The sequence below is a fragment of the Mobula hypostoma genome, chromosome 2, assembly GCF_963921235.1.
Source record: "Mobula hypostoma chromosome 2, sMobHyp1.1, whole genome shotgun sequence".
In the NCBI taxonomy this organism is placed as follows: Eukaryota; Metazoa; Chordata; class Chondrichthyes; order Myliobatiformes; family Myliobatidae; genus Mobula; species Mobula hypostoma.
In genome coordinates this window covers 79112810-79134331 of record NC_086098.1, presented here as the reverse complement: position 1 = coordinate 79134331, position 21522 = coordinate 79112810, and the positions used below count along the sequence as shown (strand labels likewise).

At 44.5% G+C, this 21522-nt stretch overlaps 1 protein-coding gene across 3 annotated transcripts in view; it reads left to right on the top strand.

Moving 5' to 3' along the window:
* Positions 1 to 235: 235 nt before the first annotated feature.
* Positions 236 to 21522, top strand: part of elovl5 (ELOVL fatty acid elongase 5) — a 143757-nt gene continuing 122470 nt past the window's right edge. The window contains exons 1-2 of one of the 3 annotated variants that reach the window (XM_063039083.1): positions 236 to 747; positions 1881 to 1949. The gene's annotated coding sequence lies outside the window, so the exon portion shown is untranslated. Of the gene's footprint in view, positions 748 to 1875; positions 1950 to 21522 lie in introns of all 3 variants that reach the window. The other 2 variants (XM_063039064.1, XM_063039074.1) reach the window with 2 other exon arrangements.

Below are 21522 nucleotides of genomic sequence, written 5' to 3'. Positions count from 1 at the left end.
CAGCATCTATGAAGAGGAATAAACCGTCGTTGTTTCAGGCCGACAGTGGATTGGAAAGAGAGAGAGAAGAAGCCAGATTAAAGTGGATCGAAGGAAGGCGACGAGAAAAAGGGGAAAGGATGAAATGAAGAAGAGTTCGGTATAGGAGAGGGATGTTAACGCGGAGTGAGGGAGGTGGGTAGAGGAGAGGAGGGTGGGACGGAAGATGCTAGGGAAAGGGGTGACGCTAGGACGAGGGCGGGAGGACGGAGCAGCGAAGAGGAGCGAAGCTGGGAACCATCTGGTTACTTGCGAGCGGTGTGATGTGACGTTGCCTGGATTATAAAGCAGAAACTCAATCACATGTTGCTGGCTTCTCAGTGCCCCGATCCTCTCTGTCATCTCTCTCGCTCTCCTCTCTTTCTCTCGCTCTCTCTCTTTTTCTGTCTGTCTGTCTGTCTGTCTGTCTGTCTGTCTGTCTCTCTCTCTCTCTCTCTCTCTCTCTCTCTCTCTCTCTCTCTCTCTCTCTCTCTCTCTCTCTCTCTCTCTCTCTCTCTCTCTCTCTCTCTCTCTCTCTCTCTCTCTCTCTCTCTCTCTCTCTCTCTCTCTCTCTCTCTCTCTCTCTCTCTCTCTCTCTGGCTCTCTCCCTCTGCAGAGAGTGGCTGGGCTGAAAGAGGGAGCTAAGGACTAGGATCTGGGCGCCGCTTCTTCCCCAGGAGGAGCACGTTGGTCTCTTTCTACCGTCGGGAGATTTTATTTTTCCGCGAGGTAAGTGAGGATACCCCCCCCCCACCCCCTGCATTTGAGGTCAGGTCTGCTATTCAGAGTGGATATATATGTGTGCTTTTTAGTGCATAAGATGTTATTGTACAGTTGTTCCACAAGAAGGCGGCTCAGCGGGAGTGTCTTGAAATACTGCTCGGGACCGTATGGGCAATGATCCCGGGCAACGTGCAATCTCCTGTGGATGCGAGAGTCTATATATATACACATATATTGCATTTCAGGCGTGGAGACGAGTACATGTGGGCTTTTTAATTACTGGATTTTCACTTCGATTTCCGCCAAATGTCGAGAGAGACTTTCCTACACCGAAAAAGTCAGATTATACACAAAGCAGCGTTTCTGCAATGTATTTTTTCTTTCTCTTTGTTACTCTGGTCGAGGTGAGCGATTGGCACCTCCAAAGGGTCTGCGCTAACTCCTCCCCCACCGTTTTATCGCTGTGATCCGTTCAGTCCTTTTGATTACCACTTCATGTTGGACTTTTAATTTGATGCCAGCGACCAAGATTAAAAGTAAATTTATTACCAAAGTGCATATGTCACCATATACTACCCTGAGATTCATTTTCTTGCGGGCATTCACAATAAATGCAAGGCAACACCACAGAATTAATGAAAAACCGCACGCAAGAGGGACAAACAACCTATGTGCGAAGGACAACAAACTGTGCAAATCCAAAATAAATCGCGAAAATAAAAATAATAAATAAGAAATGAATATTAAGAACACGAGATGAAGAGTCTTTGAAAGTGAGTCCATGGGTTCTGGGAACTGTTCATTGTCAGGGTGAATGAAGTTATCCATGCTGGTTCAAGAGCCTGATGGCTGAGGGGTGATAACTGTTCCTGATCCTGTTTGTGTGGGTCCAGAAGCCCCTGTACCTCCTTCCTGACACCAGCAGTGAGAAGAGAGTATGTCCTGGATGGTGGGGGTCCTTGATGATGGATGTTAATTTAGCCATTCTGTGAGTATGGAGTTAACTAATTACGATATGAATTAATCAAATAAGGGCAAAATGTTTGTTGAAGTGTATTTTTTTAATAGAAATGATGTGTTGTGGGTTAAGATAATTGTAAGAGTAATGATAGCAAACTTTCAACTTCCCTCAAGGACAGTGCTGGAACTGACAGTTCTCCGTTAGGACCAGACTGCATTTTCTACCCAAGTGCATTGTCAGGATAACTGTAAGTGAAACATTCTGTGCCAAGGTTGGCCTGAGTCAATGTTTAAGCCTTGTTTGTACATGGGAACTGTTTGTATTTTTAAAATCCCGGCATTGGCTGGAACATAAAACCAGCCTGGACTGCCATACAAGGTTTTTGGGTGGGAACTGCAGACAATACCCAGTTTTATTTCTGGCCACTGGTGGAGTCGACCTAATGAACATAGAGCATAAGAGCAGAATTAGGCCATTCGGCCCAGAGAGTCTGCTCTGCGATCTCTCCAGACAATACAATAAAGAAAAAAATACTGATATCCTTTATAAATACTCTTATTTGTTCTCCAGCCATTAAAGATACTGAGACCAGTCTTAGATTTTACAACGGTGCATTTCAATATAAATTAATGCTTTTAGTATTTTATACAATCAATTGGATGTGGTAAATACTCATTTGAAAGTTCCCAAGGGTGACAGTGAATAAATTGGCAGTGATCAGGAGATCAGCACATTACTCATCTGCTCATCTCTCCCACTAGATTTGCTTTTTAATCTCTCTGGTCCGTACTCAGCAGTTAGGAAGGCAGGTTCAAAAATAATGCCACAGGCAGTCAAAAGCTTCATTCCACACTTCTGTTCACCAAATAAACTGGAAATGCATCAGGCTTTTCAAAGTTCATAGTAAATTTATGATCAAAGTACGTATATGCCATATGCCTCACACACACATATGTATCGAGCATGTATGTATAATAGTGCTGTGCAAAAGTCAGGCACATAAAAATTCTGTAAAGTGAAGATGCTTTCAAAATTCACTCTAAAAAGCGGTAAACAGTAAAAACTAAATCAATTAATATTTGGTGTGCCACCCTTTGCCTTTAAAACTGCATCAGTCCTTTTAGGCACACTGCCGTGCATTTTTTTCAGAAAATTGTCTGGTAGGTTGTTCCAAGCAACTTGGAGAACTTGCCATGATTCTGCTGCAGACATTGCCAGTCTTGCTTGATGCTGTCTCTCCAGGTCAATCCAGACAACCTCAGTGGTGTTGAGATCAGGGCTCTGTGGAGGCCATGCCATTTGAAACCATATAAAAAACCTAGAATGCCTAAGACTTTTGCACAGTACTGCGTATATACACAAATTGTGCAAATCCAAAAAAAATGATAATAACACTAAATAAATAGGTAAATAAATAATACTGAGAACATGAGTTGCAGAGTCTTGAAAGTGAGCCTATACAGTAGGTTGTGAATCAGTTCTGTGTTGAGGTGAGTGAAGTTATCTGCACAGTCTGAGGTTGTACTGGGAGCAGCCTGTAGGAGTTGTCATCCTTCTGGCAACAGCATAGCATGCCCACCATGTTCAACAGGTCAACGGGCAGCCACCATACAACAAGACAGACACAAAAGCAACAAAACAAATCCCTTCCTACTCCCCCATTTCCCATTGGGGATTGCTGTTCTTTGTCCTCAGCACTTGCCCACCTGACCTCTATCCTCTGGGATTGCTGGCCTTTGACCCTGGACTCCAACCTTAAGCTTTTGCCCCTGACCTCTAACTCTCCGTCATTCCTGTCCTAAACCCCAACTCCAGGAGCTGTCCCCCAAATCATCCTGATTAATCAAATCAGCAACAACTAAAGTGTGAGCCATGACTCCAACAGACATCACATTTGGCGCCATCTTGACCAGCAGATGTTGGATTTTCCAGATGTCCAGATGAAGGTTCTTGGCCCAAAACATTGACTGAACATTTCCCTCCACAGATGCTGCCTGAACTGCTGAGTTCCTCCAGAACTTTGTGTGTGTTGCTCCCATCTGCAACTCTCTTGAGTTGGTGACTTCTTAGGCAAGATACCCAAAAGGTTGAAAGGGTACAGAGAAAATTTACAAGAATGTTGCAGGATGTGAGGACCTGAATTGTGGGGAAAGATTGAATAGGTTAGGACTTTATTCCCTAGAGTGTAGGAGAAAAAGGGGAAATTTGACAGCGGTATATAAAGTTATGAGGGGTATAGATAGGGTCAATGCAAGCAGGCTTTTTTCCCTGAAGATGGGTGGGACAAAAATAAGAGGTCATGGGTTAAGGGTGAAAGGTGAAATGTTTAAAGGGGAACATGAGGGGGAGCTTCTTCACTCAGGGGGTGGTGAGAGTGTGGAATAAGCTGCCAGTGGGAATGGTGGATGCAGGTTTGATGGTAACATTTAAGAAAATTTGGATAGGTACATGGATAGGAGGAGTATGGAGGGCCGTGGTCTGGGTGCAGGACAATGGGACTAGGCAGATTACTAGCTTAGCACAGACTAGATGGGTTGAAGGGCCCGTATCTGCGATATAGTGCTCTATGACTCTATGACTAATCTAGGGAGATCCTTACAATGGAGAAGAATTTGATTCCATTCTGTTTCTGTGGGTTCTGAGGCTAAGAATCATAGACTATCCTTCAGGAGATTTCCGATAAAGAGACCTCTGGATTCCTGATACTGTCTCAAATGTTCTTTCTCCAATTTGAATGAAGGCAAGCCAAGGATTTTCACAAGCTGGCGGGATGTTACACACTTTTATGGATTGTTTGAGAACTTCCATGGATTGTTTTCTCTTTCCATCTGCTAGCATGTTACCTGCACAGCTTGGAGACAATAGTAACAGGCCCTTCAGCTGATCATCCATGCTGGCCACCAACCGTTAACTTACAGCCATCCCATTTCATTCTCCCGAGATTCAAGATTGCGTAATGTCATTTCCAGAATACAAATGTAAAGGAGAACAAAATACTTGTTACATCCATAAAGTGATGCTAGACACAGGAGTGTCTGTACATAAGGTGACTGACAGGAAATGATAAAGTAGTGGTGTTTGCAGGAGTGGAGGGGTGAGCTAATAGGTGTAGTCCCATCAAATCCCCCTCAGATACTACCACTGATCCACGTACAAGTCGCAATTTGCAACGGCAAGTTAACCTACCAACCCATGTGTTTGTAGGATGTGGAAGGAAACCGGAGTACCCAGGGGAAACCCTTAAAATCACAGGGAGAACATGCAAACTAAACACCGACAGGGCCAGAGGTCAGGTTTGAATGTAGTACCATCTGTAAGTTACCATGTCCACTAGCTCTACCACTATGCCGCCCCAAGATCCATACTGCGCAGAAACAGGCCTTTCAGCCCTTCTAGTCATCCCTAGCCCTCAACCACCTATCTCCTCCAATCCTACTCTGATCCCATTTCCTTCCTTCCGATATTCCCTTCAGATAAATGTCATGCAATTTGCAGAATTGTAAGTGACCTAATGCGGATAAATTTACACCGTGTCAGCAAGATGTTAGAGCACACTTGGAGTACTGTGTTCACTTCTGGTTGTCTCATTATAGGAAAAATGTGGAAGCTTTAGAGAGGGTCCAGATGAGCTTCTGCCTGGATTAGGGAGCATGTCCTTTGATGATACACTGAGCGAGCTGGGGCTTTTCTCATTGGAGTGAAGGAGGATTAGAGGTGTCCAAGATTATAAGAGCCATAGATTGAGTGGATAGCCAGAGACTTTTTCCCAGGGTGGAAATGACTAATACCAGGTGGCATCATTTTAAGGTAACATACATCAAAGTTGCTGGTGAACGCAGCAGGCCAAGCAGCATCTATAGGAAGAGGTGCAGTGGACGTTTCAGGCTGAGACCCTTCGTCAGGACTAACTGAAGGAAGAGTGAGTAAGGGATTTGAAAGCTGGAGGGGGAGGGGGAGATCCAAAATGATAGGAGAAGACAGGAGGGGGAGGGATAGAGCCGAGAGCTGGACAGGTGATAGGCAAAAGGGGATACAAGAGGATCATGGGACAGGAGGTCCGGGAAGAAAGACAAGGGGGGGGGTGACCCAGAGGATGGGCAAGAGGTATATTCAGAGGGACAGAGGGAGAAAAAGGAGAGTGAGAGAAAGAATGTGTGCATAAAAATGAGTAACAGATGGGGTACGAGGGGGAGGTGGGGCCTTAGCGGAAGTTAGAGAAGTCAATGTTCATGCCATCAGGTTGGAGGCTACCCAGACGGAATATAAGGTGTTGTTCCTCCAACCTGAGTGTGGCTTCATCTTTACAGTAGAGGAGGCCGTGGATAGACATGTCAGAATGGGAATGGGATGTGGAATTAAAATGTGTGGCCACTGGGAGATCCTGCTTTCTCTGGCGGACAGAGCGTAGATGTTCAGCAAAGCGGTCTCCCAGTCTGTGTCGGGTCTCACCAATATATAAAAGGCCACATCGGGAGCACCGGACACAGTATATCACCCCAGTCGACTCACAGGTGAAGTGATGCCTCACCTGGAAGGACTGTTTGGGGCCCTGAATGGTGGTAAGGGAGGAAGTGTAAGGACATGTGTAGCACTTGTTCCGCTTACACGGATAAGTGCCAGGAGGGAGATCAGTGGGGAGGGATGGGGGGGACGAATGGACAAGGGAGTTGTGTGGGGAGCGATCCCTGCGGAATGCAGGGGGGGGAGGGAAAGATGTGCTTAGTAGTGGGATCCTGTTGGAGGTGGCGGAAGTTACGGAGAATAATATGTTGGACCCGGAGGCTGGTGGGGTGGTAGGTGAGGACCAGGGGAACCCTATTCCTTGTGGGGTGGTGGGAGGATGGAGTGAGAGCAGATGTACGTGAAATGGGGGAGATGCGTTTAAGAGCAGAGTTGATAGTGGAGGAAGGGAAGCCCCTTTCTTCAAAAAAGGAAGACATCTCCCTCGTCCTAGACCTCGTCCTCGGCCTGACTGGGGTGATATACTGTGTCCGGTGCTCCCGATGTGGCCTTTTATATATTGGTGAGACCCGACACAGACTGGGAGACCGCTTTGCTGAACATCTAGGCTCTGTCCGCCAGAGGAAGCAGGATCTCCCAGTGGCCACACATTTTAATTCCACATCCCATTCCCATTCTGACATGTCTATCCACGGCCTCCTCTACTGTAAAGATGAAGCCACACTCAGGTTGGAGGAACAACACCTTATATTCCGTCTGGGTAGCCTCCAACCTGATGGCATGAACAATGACTTCTCAAACTTCCACAAATGCCCCACCTCCCCCTCGTACCCCATCCGTTATTTATTTATATACACACATTCTTTCTCTCACTCTCCTTTTTCTCCCTCTGTCCCTCTGAATATACCTCTTGCCCATCCTCTGGGTCACCCCCCCCTCCTTGTCTTTCTTCCCGGACCTCCTGTCCCATGATCCTCTCGTATCTCCTTTTGCCTATCACCTGTCCAGCTCTCGGCTCCATCCCTCCCCCTCCTGTCTTCTCCTATCATTTTGGATCTCCCCCTCCCCCTCCAGCTTTCAAATCCCTTACTCACTCTTCCTTCAGTTAGTCCTGACGAAGGGTCTCGGCCTGAAACGTCGACTGCACCTCTTCCTGTAGATGCTGCTTGGCCTGCTGCGTTCACCAGCAACTTTGATGTATGTTGCTTGAATTTCCAGCATCTGCAGAATTCCTGTTGTTATCATTTTAAGGTGATTGGAGGAAAGTATAGGGGGAAAGTCAGGTAGGTTTTTAACATAAGAGCATAGTGGGTGCGTGGAATGTGTTGCCAGGGTTAATGATAGAGGCAGATACATTAAGGTATTTAAGAGACTGATTAAAGAAAAATGGAGGGCTATGTAGGAGGGAAGGGTTAGATTGATCATAGTGTAGGTTAAGAGGTTGGCACAACATCACAGGCCAAAGGATCTGTACTGTGCTTTATTGTTATGGGTTCTATGTTCTGTATGTTACTCCATTTGTGTTACTGGATGTTTCTATTCTCAGTAGTAATGCACAGTGCAAATTATTAATACATTTCAGCAAAACCCTCCAGGCCTCTGTGTGTTTTCCTGTGTCTTTGTTATAAAGGGAGAAACTTTGGGGATTATCAGAATCACGTTTAGTATCACTGGCATATGTCATGAAATATATTGTTTTGCAGCAGCAGAATATTGCAATACATAATAAAATATAAATTATGTTAAGAAATATGTATAAAATTAAATAAGTGCAAAAAGAGAGCAAAAAACAGAAAAAAATAGTAAGGTAGTGTACATGGGTTTATTGTCTGTTTAAAATTCTGATGGTGATGGGGAAGAAGCTGTACTTAAAATGTTGAGTGTGTGTCTTCAGGCTGTTGTACCTCCTCCTTGTTGGTGGCAATGAGAAGAGGGCATGTCCTGGGTGATGGGCCCCTTAATGATGGATGTCTTCTTTTTGAGGTATAGCCTTTTGAAGTTGTCCTTGATATTGAGGAGATGCCACGATGGAGCTGGCAGAGCTTGCAACATTCCTCAGCTTTTTACAAATCATGTGCAGTAGCCTCTTCACACCTGATGCAACCTGTTGGAATGCTCACCACGGTACATCTGTAGAAATTTGCAAGAGTTTTTGGTGACATACCAAGTCAACAGCATCATGGGGAATGAGGAAACCAGTCAATGCTTCACATCACTGTGCCATCATCAGATTTGAGGCCCACTGTTGGTTGAGGTTGACCATGGATGTTGCATCCTAGCTGTCTATATGATACATAAGCCAGGGCAGTACGATATAGATAGCAAGCTGTTGCCCATGCAGCAGGCTCCCCCCTCCATGCAGTTGATGAATCCAAAGGAACAGCGAATAGCACCAATGGCGTCGTAGGAGTTGCCGGTCGGTGTTGAACTCAACGTAAGACTGCTTTAGGGACTCCAGCTCTGGATTTTTCCTCGGGATTTACTCCCGAAGCCTTCCCCATGAATAGGTATATATACCATGACTGTGTGGCTAGGCATAGCTGAAATACCATCTATAAATTTGCTGATGATACAAGCAGTGTTGGCAGAATCTCAGATGGTGACCTGAGGGCGTACAGGAGCGAGATAGGCCAACTAGTGATGTCACAGCAACAACCTGGCACACAACGTAAGTAACGAAAGAGCTGGTTGTGAACTTCAGGAAGGGTAAGACAAAGGAACACATACCAATCCTCATAGAGGGATCAGAAGTGGAGAGAGTGAGCAGTTTCAAGTTCCTGGGTGTCAAGATCTCTGAGGATCTAACCTAGTCCCAACATATCAATGCAATTATAAAGAAGGCCAAACAGTGGCTATACTTCATTAGGAGTTTGAAGACATTTGGTTTGTTGACAAAAACTTCTATAGATGTACCATGGAGAGCATTCTAACAGGCTGCATCACTGTCTGGTATGTTGGGGTGGGGTGGGGGGTTGCTACTGCACAGGACTAAAAGAAGCTGCAGAGGGTTGCAAATTTAGTCAGCTCCATCTTAGGTTCTAGCCTACAAAGTACCCAGGACATCTCCAAGGAGCGGTGTCTCAGAAAGGCAGCGTCCATTATCAAGGACCTCCAGCACCCAGGGCATGTCCTTTTCTCACTGTTACCATTAGGTAGGAGGTACAGAAGCCTGAAGGCACACACTCAGTGATTCAGGAACAGCTTCTTCCCCTCTGCCATCCAATTCCTAAATGGACGTTGAACCCTTTGACACTACCTCACTTTTTAAAATATATATTATTTCTGTTTTTTGCACGATTTTGGTTAATTACTCAAGTGGGTGTAATTGGGCAGTGCAGGAAGGAACTAGTATCATGTTGTTACTGTGTGGGTAGGCTGGCATCAAGGACATACTGTATTTACAGAATGGTGCCAGAAAAGAGCCAGTAAGATCATCAAAGATCCCAAACACCCTGCTGGTTTGACTGTTTGTCCCACCCTGTCAGGGAGGAGGGGAGGCCACGTAGCATCCACACTAGGACCATTGGACTCAAAAACAGTTACTTTCCCCAAGCAGTAAGGCTGATCAACACTTCCATCCACTAAACAACCCTTCACACCACCAACCATGACTACTGTCAGTCACCTTACGTACAGACAATCCTGTGCTTACCGTCGCTTTATGGGCATGCAATCAATCTATGTATATAAGCTGTCTTCGGTATTTATATTTATTGTATTTTTTAAAATTAATATTATTTTCTTTATCTTATTGTGTTTTTTATCATGCCAGAATAACAATTGTTCTCCTTTACACTTGTGCACAGGAAATGACATTAAATAATCTTGAATCTAAATTTTAAAAAATTTCAGCGTCCCAGCATTCTCACTTTAATAGTGATAAAGCAGATGTCCTGTGATTATTGGGTTGTGACACATAGTCTCTGTGGATCTGTACCGGGGGAATCGATGTTTCATCATGTCTATCAGTGTTTAAGAGTACAGTCTTGTTTATCCATGTTTAATTTCAGATCAGGTTTAATATCACTGACTTTGTATGATGTGAAGTTTGTTGTTTTGCAGCAATAGTACAGATCAGAGGCATAAAATTACAATAAACTGCAAAAATAGTGCAAAATGAAGCATTAACAAGGTAGTGCTTATGCGTTTGTGGATTGTTCAGAAGTCTGATGGTAGAGGGGAAGAAGCTGTTCCTGAATTGTGGAGTGTGTGTCTTCAGACTCCTGTACCAACTCTGTGACAGTACCCTTCAGAAGGGGGCACATTGTACTTGATGGTGGGGAGGTTTGTGCCTGTGATGAGTCGGCTGAGTCTACAACCCTCTGCAGCCGCTTGTGATCCTGTGCATTGGAGCTACTGTACCAGGCTGTGATGCAACTAGTCAGGATGCTTTCCATTATACACTCATAGAAATTTACAAGAATCTTGGGTGAAATTCTCCTCAAACTGCTAACAAAGTAGAGTAGCTGGTGTCCCTTCTTCATGAACAATCAATATTTTGGGCTGAGACCCTTCAACAAGACTGATGAATTACATAATAATGCTATGTTATTTGATTGGAGTCACAGAGTCGTAGAACATTACAGCACAGGCCCATCTAGTCCATGCTGAAGTGTTATTCTGCCTAGTCCCATCGGCAGGCACCTGGAACATAGCCCACCATACACTTTCCATCCAGGTACATACCCAAATTTATTTTAAATGTTGCAATTGAACCTGCATCCACCACTTCCTCTGGCAGTCCCTTCAGCATTTTGCGTGTCTCTTCTTCATGGTTGCATCAATATGTTGGGCCCAAGATAGGACCTCTGAGATATCGATGCCCAGGAACATGAAGCTGCTGGCCCTTTTTACCGCTGATCCCTCGATAAGGACTTCCTCTTCTTGAAGTCTACAATCAGTTCCCTTGGTCATGCTGATATTGAGTGTGAGGTTATTGCTGCAATACCAGTCAACCAGCCAATCTATTGCATTTACCACTTAAAGAAGATGGGAGTGGGAGATTGTAGAAGAACATAGAAACATAGAAAAATAGGTGCAGGAGTAGGCCATTCGGCCCTTCGAGCCTGCACCACCATTTATTATGATCATGGCTGATCATCCAACTCAGAACCCCGCCCCAGCCTTCCCTCCATACCCCCTGACCCCCATAGCCACAAGGGCCATATCTAACTCCCTCTTAAATATAGCCAATGAACTGGCCTCAACTGTTTCCTATGGCAGAGAATTCCACAGATTCACCACTCTTTGTGTGAAGAAGTTTTTCCTAATCTTGGTCCTAAAAGGCTTCCCCTCTATCCTCAAACTGTGACCCCTCGTTCTGGACTTCCCCAACATCGGGAACAATCTTCCTGCATCTAGCCTGTCCAATCCCTTTAGGATCTTATACGTTTCAATCAGATCCCCCCTCAATCTTCTAAATTCCAACGAGTACAAGCCCAGTTCATCCAGTCTTTCTTCATATGAAAGTCCTGCCATCCCAGGAATCAATCTGGTGAACCTTCTTTGTACTCCCTCTATGGCAAAGATGTCTTTCCTCAGATTAGGGGACCAAAACTGCACACAATACTCCAGGTGTGGTCTCACCAAGGCCTTGTACAACTGCAGTAGTACCTCCCTGCTCCTGTACTCGAATCCTCTCGCTATAAATGCCAGCATACCATTCGCCTTTTTCACCGCCTGCTGTACCTGCATGCCCACTTTCAATGACTGGTGTATAATGACACCCAGGTCTCGTTGCACCTCCCCTTTTCCTAATCGGCCACCATTCAGATAATAATCTGTTTTCCTATTTTTGCCACCAAAGTGGATAACTTCACATTTATCCACATTAAATTGCATCTGCCATGAATTTGCTCACTCACCCAACCTATCCAAGTCACCCTGCATCCTCTTAGCATCCTCCTCACTGCTAACACTGCCAACATAGATTAGCCTTAATTAAAGATCAGCTTTATTTGTCACTTGTATGAAAAAACATTCAAACATTCAGTGAAATGTGTTGTTTGCGACAATGACCAACACAGTCCAAGGATGTTTTGGGTTGCCTGTAAGTTTTCCAATGCCTCTAGCACCAACATAGCATGACCACAACTTACTAACCCTAACTAACTTATTAAGTTAGTGGGGAAATCTCTGGCAAATGTATTTCAAAGTATGGAACTGTGATTTGATTAATTCTGCATTCAAAAATAAAAATCAGAATGTGAATAACAAATGGATTTTTGAGTCAAGGTATAAAGGGCACTGCAAGTGAGTAGATATATATAAGAGTTAATAAAAAACAACAGAAATGGCTAATATGAAGGGACATAATTTTAAGGTGATTGAAGGAAAGTATGGAGGGGATATCAGATATGTTTTTTATGTAGATGCAAACTCAGCTAGTTTTATCATATGAACTAGCTTCCCCAGCATGGAGGACATCTTCAAAAGCCAATGCCTAAAGAAGATGGCATTCATCATTAAGGACCCCATCGCCCAGGGTATGCCCTCTTCTCATTGCTACCATCAGAAAGGACGTACAGGAGCCTGAAGATACACACTCAACTTTTAAGAACAGCTTCTTTTCCTTCACCATCAGAGTTCTGAACAGTTCATGAACCCATGAACACTACCTCTCTATTTTGCTATCTTTTTGCTCTACCTATTTTTTTTATATTTCTTATTGTAACTTATAGTAATCTTCTATGTATTGTACTGCTGCTGCAGAATAAAAAAATTCATACCTTAGTGATTCTGATTTTGGAAATTATTTCTTCAGGTGGAGCAGGCTAAAATGCAGGGCAAAAGCTGGTGAGTCAGAATCAGAACCTTAAAATTACTCATTTAGATATGAAATACAGAGTCTTTTCTTGTCAGGCAGTATTTGGATTGAAGTTGACTCATTTCCCTTCTCAATCTGTGGGTTCTGCGGTGCATGTTGAGGTCACCCTGAGAAGCTTGAAGCAATGCAGAGAAAATGTACATGGATGTTTCCAGGACTTGAGGACATGAGTTACAGGAAAGGCTAATTAGGTTATGAATGTATTCCCTGGAGTGCAGAAGGGGAGATCTTATAGATATATACAAAATAAGGGGTATAGTTAGGGTGAATGCATGCAGGCTATTTCCCCTCAGGTTGGGTGAGAGGTCATGGGTTTAGGGTGAAGGGTGAAGTATTTAAGGGGACTTTGAGGGGAATTTTCTCATGCAGAGGGTGCTGCAAGTGTCGTTCGAGCTTCCAGAGTAAGTGGTGGATGCCAGTTTAATTGTAACATTTAAGAGAAGTTTGGATAGATACATGGATGAAGGGACTATGGAGAACAATGGTGTGGTGCAGGTAGGTGTGACTAGGCATTGTCACAAAGGGGGCACTGGTAGAAGACCCAAATGCAAGACAGACACTGAATTACAAGGAACAAGACTTGACTAGAGGAGGGACATGACAGGATACAGACAAGGAGCAGGGACAAGAACGCAGACTTGGGCTAGGACATGGACAAGACAGGGAACCCAGACAAGGAACTATGAACTAGTAGCCTGAGCTTGGGCTCCAAGCCAGAGACTGGACAAGGACCCAGAACCTGGGTCTTGCCTTGGGCTCAGGCCCCAGAACCAGGCAAGGACATGACATGACTACAGGACCGGAGGCTGGGGTCTTGAGGCTTGAGGCTTGCAGGCTGATAACTCAGAGGCTAGAGCTCAGAGACAGACTGGGAACTGTACATCAACAGAGAGCCAGGACTCATCTTTAACTTGGCACCAACATGAGACAGGACAGTACATAGACATAGATCCAGGACTCATACTTAGACAAGCCAGGACTCAACTTCCTCCACACCAAGGTGGGACAGGACCATCCATGAGGATCAGGTAATAGTAGAATGGCCAGACTTACCCAACAGAGGCAAAGACAAGACAGGACCCCCCTCCCCACCCCACACAGGGCAATGGCAGAACAGCCTGACTTACCCCATAGAGGCAAGGACAAGACAAGACAGATCCCCCCCACAGGGCAACAGAACAGCCTGACTTACCCCACAGAGGAAAGCACAAGAAGAGACAAACACCAACAAACATTCCCTCTCTGCATCGGGTTGCTCTGAATAAGCAGTTACAGCCAGCAACCTCAGCTGGCTACAGAAACAGCCAGATCCCTACCTAGCTCAGAGTGGCTGACAGCCACTCAGCTGGCCCAGGAAACAGCCAAATCCATACCACAAAGACAGCCCCAACTACTGACAGCAAGGCTCCATGAGGGGATGGTTTCCCCAACACAGCCTAAAGATGGCAAGTGGCAACTCTAGCCTTTCACCAGCAGGTTGCTCCCAGGAAATCTTGACAAGACAAGCCAGCAGCTCACACTCAACCCCAAGGCTACTTATATGCCAAGCCCCAAGATGGGAATCAGGTGCCGATGATTAACTCAACCAAAACAAGGGACAGCTGGAAGACCCGGAGTCCAGAGTCCACGGACCGGACCGTGAACCGGAATGCGGACTTCATGGACCAGACCATGACAGGCGTGAAACCAGACCTTCACAGACTGGAAGGGCTGCAGAGTTTGTTACTGTGCTGTAGTCCACTTGGGCCGTTGAGTCTTCACTGCCATTCCATCATGGCTGATTTATTATCCCTCTCAACGCCATTCTCCTGACTTCTCCCTGTAATCTTTCATGCCATTACTGATCAACATCCACAAGTCTAAAGTCCTTTACTTCATTAAAAATGTGCTGAGTTCCCAGTATTTTCTACATTTATATGGCACCCTAATCTCTCCTCAGCCCAGAACAGGAAAGATTTAAGCATCCTGGGTGGCACAGTATCATCGCATTTAGTGTGTCTTTATTAAAGCACCAGCGACCTAGGTTCAATTCCTGCTACTGTCTGTAGGGAGTTTGTACGTTCTCTCCGAGATCGTGTAGGTTTCCTCTGGATGCTCTGATTTCCTTACACATTCCAAAGACATACGGGTTAGGGTTAGCAAGTTGTGGGTATGTGTGTTGGCGCTGGAAGCATGGTCACACTTGTGGGCTGCCCACAGCGCAATTCTTGGACTGAGTTGGCTATTGACACAAATGATACATTTCAGGATGTAAATACATGACAAATTTTATTTAGAGATACAGCACAGTAACAGGCTATTCTGGCCAAACAAGCCCACATGGCCTAATTACACCTATGTGACCAACTAACATTATCTGTATGTCTTTGGAATGTGGGAAGAAGCCAGAAGAAACCCATGTGGTCATGGGGAGAAAGTACTAACTCCTTACAGACAGCGGCTGGAATTGAACCCAGATCACTGGTGCCATAAGTCATTATGCTAACCACTAGGCTTCCGTGCTGCTTCTTAAGTAAGCTCTGGGGAACGATATTTCGGATCCCCAGGAACTGCTGATATATCCAAAGGGAAAATACTAATCACAAGAAGGCAGAAGAAATAATACTTGCCCTCAGACTAACCCTAACCTGTACATTTGTGGAATGTGGGAGGAAACTGGAGCACCTTAAATGAAACCTACGGGGTCATGGTGAGAAAGTTTAAATTCCTTACAGACAGTGGTGGGAATTGAACCCGGGTCGCTGGCACTGTACAGCATGATGGTAATTGCTCAGCTACTGTGCTGCCTTCCAGGTCATTGCAAGGCAGAGGGTTATGCTCAACTTTTCTTACCTTCTCCTGCTCTCAGCTTTCACCTACTGGCTTCTATATGCGGGTTGAGTTAAGAAACTGCAAGTGTAAAAGGACTCTGGCAGTTACTGTATATACAGAATTCCCAACAGAGGATTTTAACATGCAGGTTCATTAGGAAAATCAGGTTGGTAGTGGGTCTCAATTTGTTGAATGCCCACAAGATGGCCTTTTAGAGTAGTTTGTCATTGAGCCTACTAGGGGATCAGCGATACTGGATTGGGTGTCATGTAATGAACTGGAGGCGATTAGGGAGCTTAAGGTAAAGGAACCCTTAGGAGACTGAGCACAATCAGATTGAGTTCAACTTGAAACTTGATAGGGAGAAAGTAAAGTCTGATGTAGCAGTATTTCAGTGGAGTAAAGGAAATTACAGTGGTATGAGAAAGGAGAAAGTAAATTGGAAGGAGATGCTGGCAGGGATGACGGCAGGGCATCAATGGCGTGAGTTTCTGGGAAAAAAGAGGAAGGTGCAGGAAAGGTGTATTCCAAAACAAAGAAATACTCAAGTTGCAAAATAGTACAACTGTGGCTGACAAGGGAAGTCAAAGCTAATGTAAAATCAAAATAGAGGACATACAACAAAGCAAAAATTAACAGGAAGATAGAGGATTGGGAAGCTTTTAAAAACCTACAGAAAGCAACCTAAAGATTCATTAAGAGGGAAAAGATGAAATATGATAGCAAATTAGCAAACCATTTCAAGGTGGATAGAATAAGCTTTTTCAAATATAAAAAATAAAAGAGAGATGAGAGTGGAATAGGACAGCTAGAAAATGAGGCCAGAGAAATAATAACGGGACAAGGAGATGGCAAATTAACTAAACGTGTATTTTGCATCACTTCTCACTGTGGAAGACACTAGCAGTGTGCCAGATGTTGAAGGGTTTGAGGGAAGAGACGTGAGTGCTGTTACTATTACAAGGGAGAAGGTGCTCAAAAAGCTGTAAGACCTGAAGATGCATAAGTCACCAGCCCTGGATGAACGACAGCCTACGGTTCTGCAAGAGGTGGTGGTAGAGATTGTGGAGGTACTAGTAATGATCTTTATTGGATATTGGCATGGTTCTGGAGGACTGGAAAATTGTAAATGTCACTCCACTCTTTAAGAAAGGAGGGAAGCAGCAGGAAAGAAATTATAGATCAGTTAGCCTGACCTCAGTGGTTGGGAAGATGTTGGAAACAATTGTTAAGGATGAGGTTAAGGAGTAGTTGGTGACACAGGACAAGTTGGGACAAAGTCAGCATGGTTTCCTTAAGGGGAAATCTTGCCTGACGAACCAGTTGGGATTCTTTGAGGAGATTACAAGTAGGATGGATAAAGGGGATGCAGAGAATGTTGTATATTTGGATTTTCAGAAGACCTTTGACAAGGTGCCACACACGAGGCTACTTACTAAGAACCTGTGGTATTACAGGAAAGTTGGCTGATTGGTAGGAGGCAGTGTGGGAATAAAAAGATCCTTTTCTGGTTGGCTGCTAGTGACTAGCTGTGTTCTGCAGGGGTTGGTGTTGGGACTGCTTTTTATGCTGTATATCAGTGATTTAGATGATGGCTTTGTTGCCAGGTTTGCAGATAATACGAGGATGAGCGGAGGGTTAGGTAGAGTTGAGGAAACAGGAAGGCTGCAGGAGGACTTAAGAACACAAGGAAGTGTGGTCAAGAAAGTGGCAAATAAAATACAGTGGTCGAAAATGCACGGTCATGTACTTTGGTGGAAGAAATAAATGTGCAGAAATGCGGAAGTGGGGAAAAAATCCAAAAATCTGAGATTCAAGGGATCTTGGGAGTCCTTGTGCAGAATACCCTAAAGGTAACTTGCAGGAAGAGTCGATTATGAGGAAGGCAAATGTAATGTTAGCATTCATTTCAAGAGGTCTTGAATACAAGAGAAGGGGTGTGATGCTGAGGCTTTATAAGGCACTGGTGAGGCCTCACCTTGAGTATTGTGAACAGTTTTGGGCTCCTTATCTAAGAAAAGATATGCTGGCATTGGCGAGGGTTCAGAGGAGGTTCACAAGGATGATTCTGGGAATGAAAGGGTACTCAGGGGAATTTAGAAGGATGAGAGGGGCATCTCATTGAAACTTTTTGGATGTTGAAAGTCCTGGACAGAGTCGATGTGGAAGGGATGTTTCCCATTGTGGGGGAGTCTAGGACAGGGGGGCAAAGAGGGGCATCCATTTAAAACAGAGATGCTTAGAAATTTTTTGAGCCAGAGGGTGTTGAACTTGTGGAATTTGTTACTACAGGCAGCTGTGGAGACCAGGTCACTGGGTATATTTAAGATGGAGATTAGAAAGATTCTTGATTGGAGATGGCATCAAAGGTTACAGGGTGAAAGCCGGGCAGTGGGGCTGAGGAGGGGAAAAAAGGATCAGCTGTGATTGATTGGCGGAGCAGACTCGATGGGCCAAATGGCCTAATTCAGCTCCTATGTCTTATGGTTTTAGGGTCTTAATTAGAGCCTGTTGTTTTGTATTAGTGCTTATTGAGCAGATTTTATCATCCAGGCATTTGTAAAATATGCAGTTTTCAGATAATGACCGCACTGTTTGGTGAACAGCACAGCAAACTGTCCAAGGCTCGTTTTATCATCCAGTGACTATATCCAGACCTCAGTGGGCTCGGCTGTTTTTCTCTCTCTTATGTACGTGCATAGGTTTGAGTGTGCATGTGTTTATGAAGGTACATGCCTGTGTGTTTGCATATGTATGCATATATGTGCATGTGTATGTCTGTGTGTGTCTATCTGTGTGCATATGTGTATGAACACTATATGTCTATGTGCATGGCATGCACCTCTGTGTGCTATTAGTATGTGGGTGTGTGTTAGTAAGCTATGTCTGTGCTCCGCGAGTGTGTGTGTGCAGTTTGAGTGTGAGTGTGTGTGTTGGGGGGTGGTAGGAGTTAGCATTAGGTCCCTGCATCGGAACCCAATCCCAGTCAGTTTTGACTACCTGTGTAGTATTGATGCTTTCGTGTAAAGGTCCAAAATCTCAACCATCCTTCCAAAGTGTATCCTTCCCCACTCTGCTGCCTTCCGCAGTTGGGTTCAGCACCTCCAGGCTTATCGGTGCTGACCAAGTATAAAACATTCCTAAAAATCTTGAGACTCTCTTGCTAGGGTTTGGTAAACAGTTGATGGAAGAAATTGTTCTGCATGATACAAACACGAGGTCCTGCAGATGCTGGAAATCCAGCACAACACACACAAAATGCTGGAAGAACTCAGCAGGTCGGACAGCATTTATGGAGATGTTACATACTGACATCTATCATCAGGACTGGAAAGATCAAGGAGCAATACAGTACAGATACAGACCCTTAGGCCCAACATGTTCATGCCAACCAACCAGATAGTCCTAAATTCCTACATTTGGCCCATAACCTAATTCCTAAGGGCTTCTTAAATGACACTATTTTACCTGCCTCACTGACACGTAACAGGCACAACAGCCCAATGTGTCCAGGCCAACTATGTTGCCCACCCACTTAGTCCCAGTTTCCTGCATTCCATCCATATCCCTCTAATCCCCACCCCTCCATGTACTAATCCAAGGTCTTCTCTAATGTTACCATTGTATCTGCTTCAACCACTTCCTTTGACAGCTCATTCCATACATCCACTACCCTCTGCATGAACAAGTCACCTCTCAAGTCCCTTTTAAATTGTTCCCCTCACCATAAATTTATGCCCCATAGTTTTGGGCTCCCCTACCCTGGGGAAAAGATTTATCATCCACCTTATCCATGTCTCTCATAATTTTGAATACTTCTATAAGGTCACTCATCCTTCTCCTAAATTCTAAGGAATAAAGACCTGTCCTGGGTAACCTCTCTCTAGATGATGCCAGGCTCTCTTGTCCTGGCAAAATCCTCACAATCAAGCCAAAATCAGAAAGGACAATGAATTTTTTTGCATGAAATTGCAGAAATTATTCAACGTAATTCAGTTGGATTTTATTTTGGAAAAGGAAGTTGCAGAAGCCAGAATAAGAAGGTGAGGGGGAGGAGAAGGAGTACGAGCTGGCTGGTGATAGGTGAGATGAGGTGAGGGGAAGTGGAGGTGAAGTGAGAAGCTGGGAGGTGAAAGGTGGAAGGGGTAAAGGGCTGAAGAAGAAAGAATCTAATAGGAGAGGAGAGTGGACCATGGAAGCAGGAGGGGAATCAGAGGGAGGTGATGGGCAGGTGAGGAGAAGAGGAGGGGTTAGGTACATATGGTGTCTTCCTTAAAATGCTGCAAAAGAAAACAATCAGCTCTTAACTTAACATTCTATTTTGTCTTCACACAATTACACGTGTAGGCAAAACCACTTTAGTTTAAAATTCAGTTGATTCTCATGGTAAAGGTTCAGATTACTGGTTGTTTCGATAATTGTAGTGGAATGTGTGTTTGGCAGTAACTCTTCAAGCATGTGGAAGGTGTCAGATCATTTCTATAAATACAGAGCTCTGCACACGGAGATCAAGAGAACTTTGCTAGAAATGTATTAATAATTTGCACTGTGTATTAGAGTGGAAAGGTAGTGAAGAGGTTAGCGTAATGCCTTACAGCGTCAGCGACCCAGGTTCAATTGCCATGTCCGTGTGAGTGTTTTCTGTGTGCTCAAGTTTCCTCCCAAATTTCAAAGATGTATGGATTAGGTTTAGTGAGTTGTGACCATGCTATGTTGATGTCCGAAGCATGGTGCCACATGTGAGCTCTCCCCATCACATCCTCGGACTGTGTTGGTCGTTGGCGCAACATGGAGCATTTCACTGTATGATTCAATGCACATGTGACAAGTAAAGCTAATCTCTTCAAAAGCTTTACTATATAGGATAGAAACACCCAGTAGTATAAGTGGAGTAACACATCTTGCTAACACAGTGTTAATTTGCCCTCATTAATTTTGCAGATTGCGTGACACTTGATGGGAATGTAGGGAGGAATGAAATGGGATCAGTTTAGGATTGGTGCAGATAAGTGGTTGAGGGCTAGTGACAATGTGAAGGGCTGAAGAGCCTGTTTCTGCATTGTATGAATCTTGGGGCTGCATTGTAGAGATAGTGGAGATGCTACCTTACAGATGGTACCATCTTCGATCCCGACCTCTGGCTCTGTCGGTGTGTCGTTTGCACATTCTCCCTGTTACTGTGTCACTCCAGTTTACTCCCACATCTCACAGATATGCAGGTTGGTAAGTTAGCTGGCCGCTGTAAACACTTTATTTCTTATTCTTATTCTTTATTCTTTACGGTTGTTGAATGTTGTTGTTGTTTTTGTTGCATGTTGCATCCTGATTAACACACCACAGTAAGTTCCTAAATACATGTCAGACTTATTTGTGAATGTATATGGAATAAGGTAGGTGTTCTTGTAGCTTGGTTAGAGACTGGCAGGTATGACGTGGGCATCACTGAGTTGTAGCTGAAAGAAGATCACAGTTGGGAGCTTAACATTCAATGATTCACATTGCATTGAAAGGACAGGCAGGTAGGTAGAGGGGGTGGGTGGTGCAGTTTGTACAAAAATGATATCAAATCCTTACGGAGAGGTGACATAGGATCGGATGATGTAGGATCCTTGTAGGTAGAGGTAAGATATACGAGAGTAAAAGACCCTGACTGGAGTTATCTAAAGGCCCCCAGCATGTGGGCTACAAATTACAATGGGAGATAGAAAAGGCATGTAAAAAG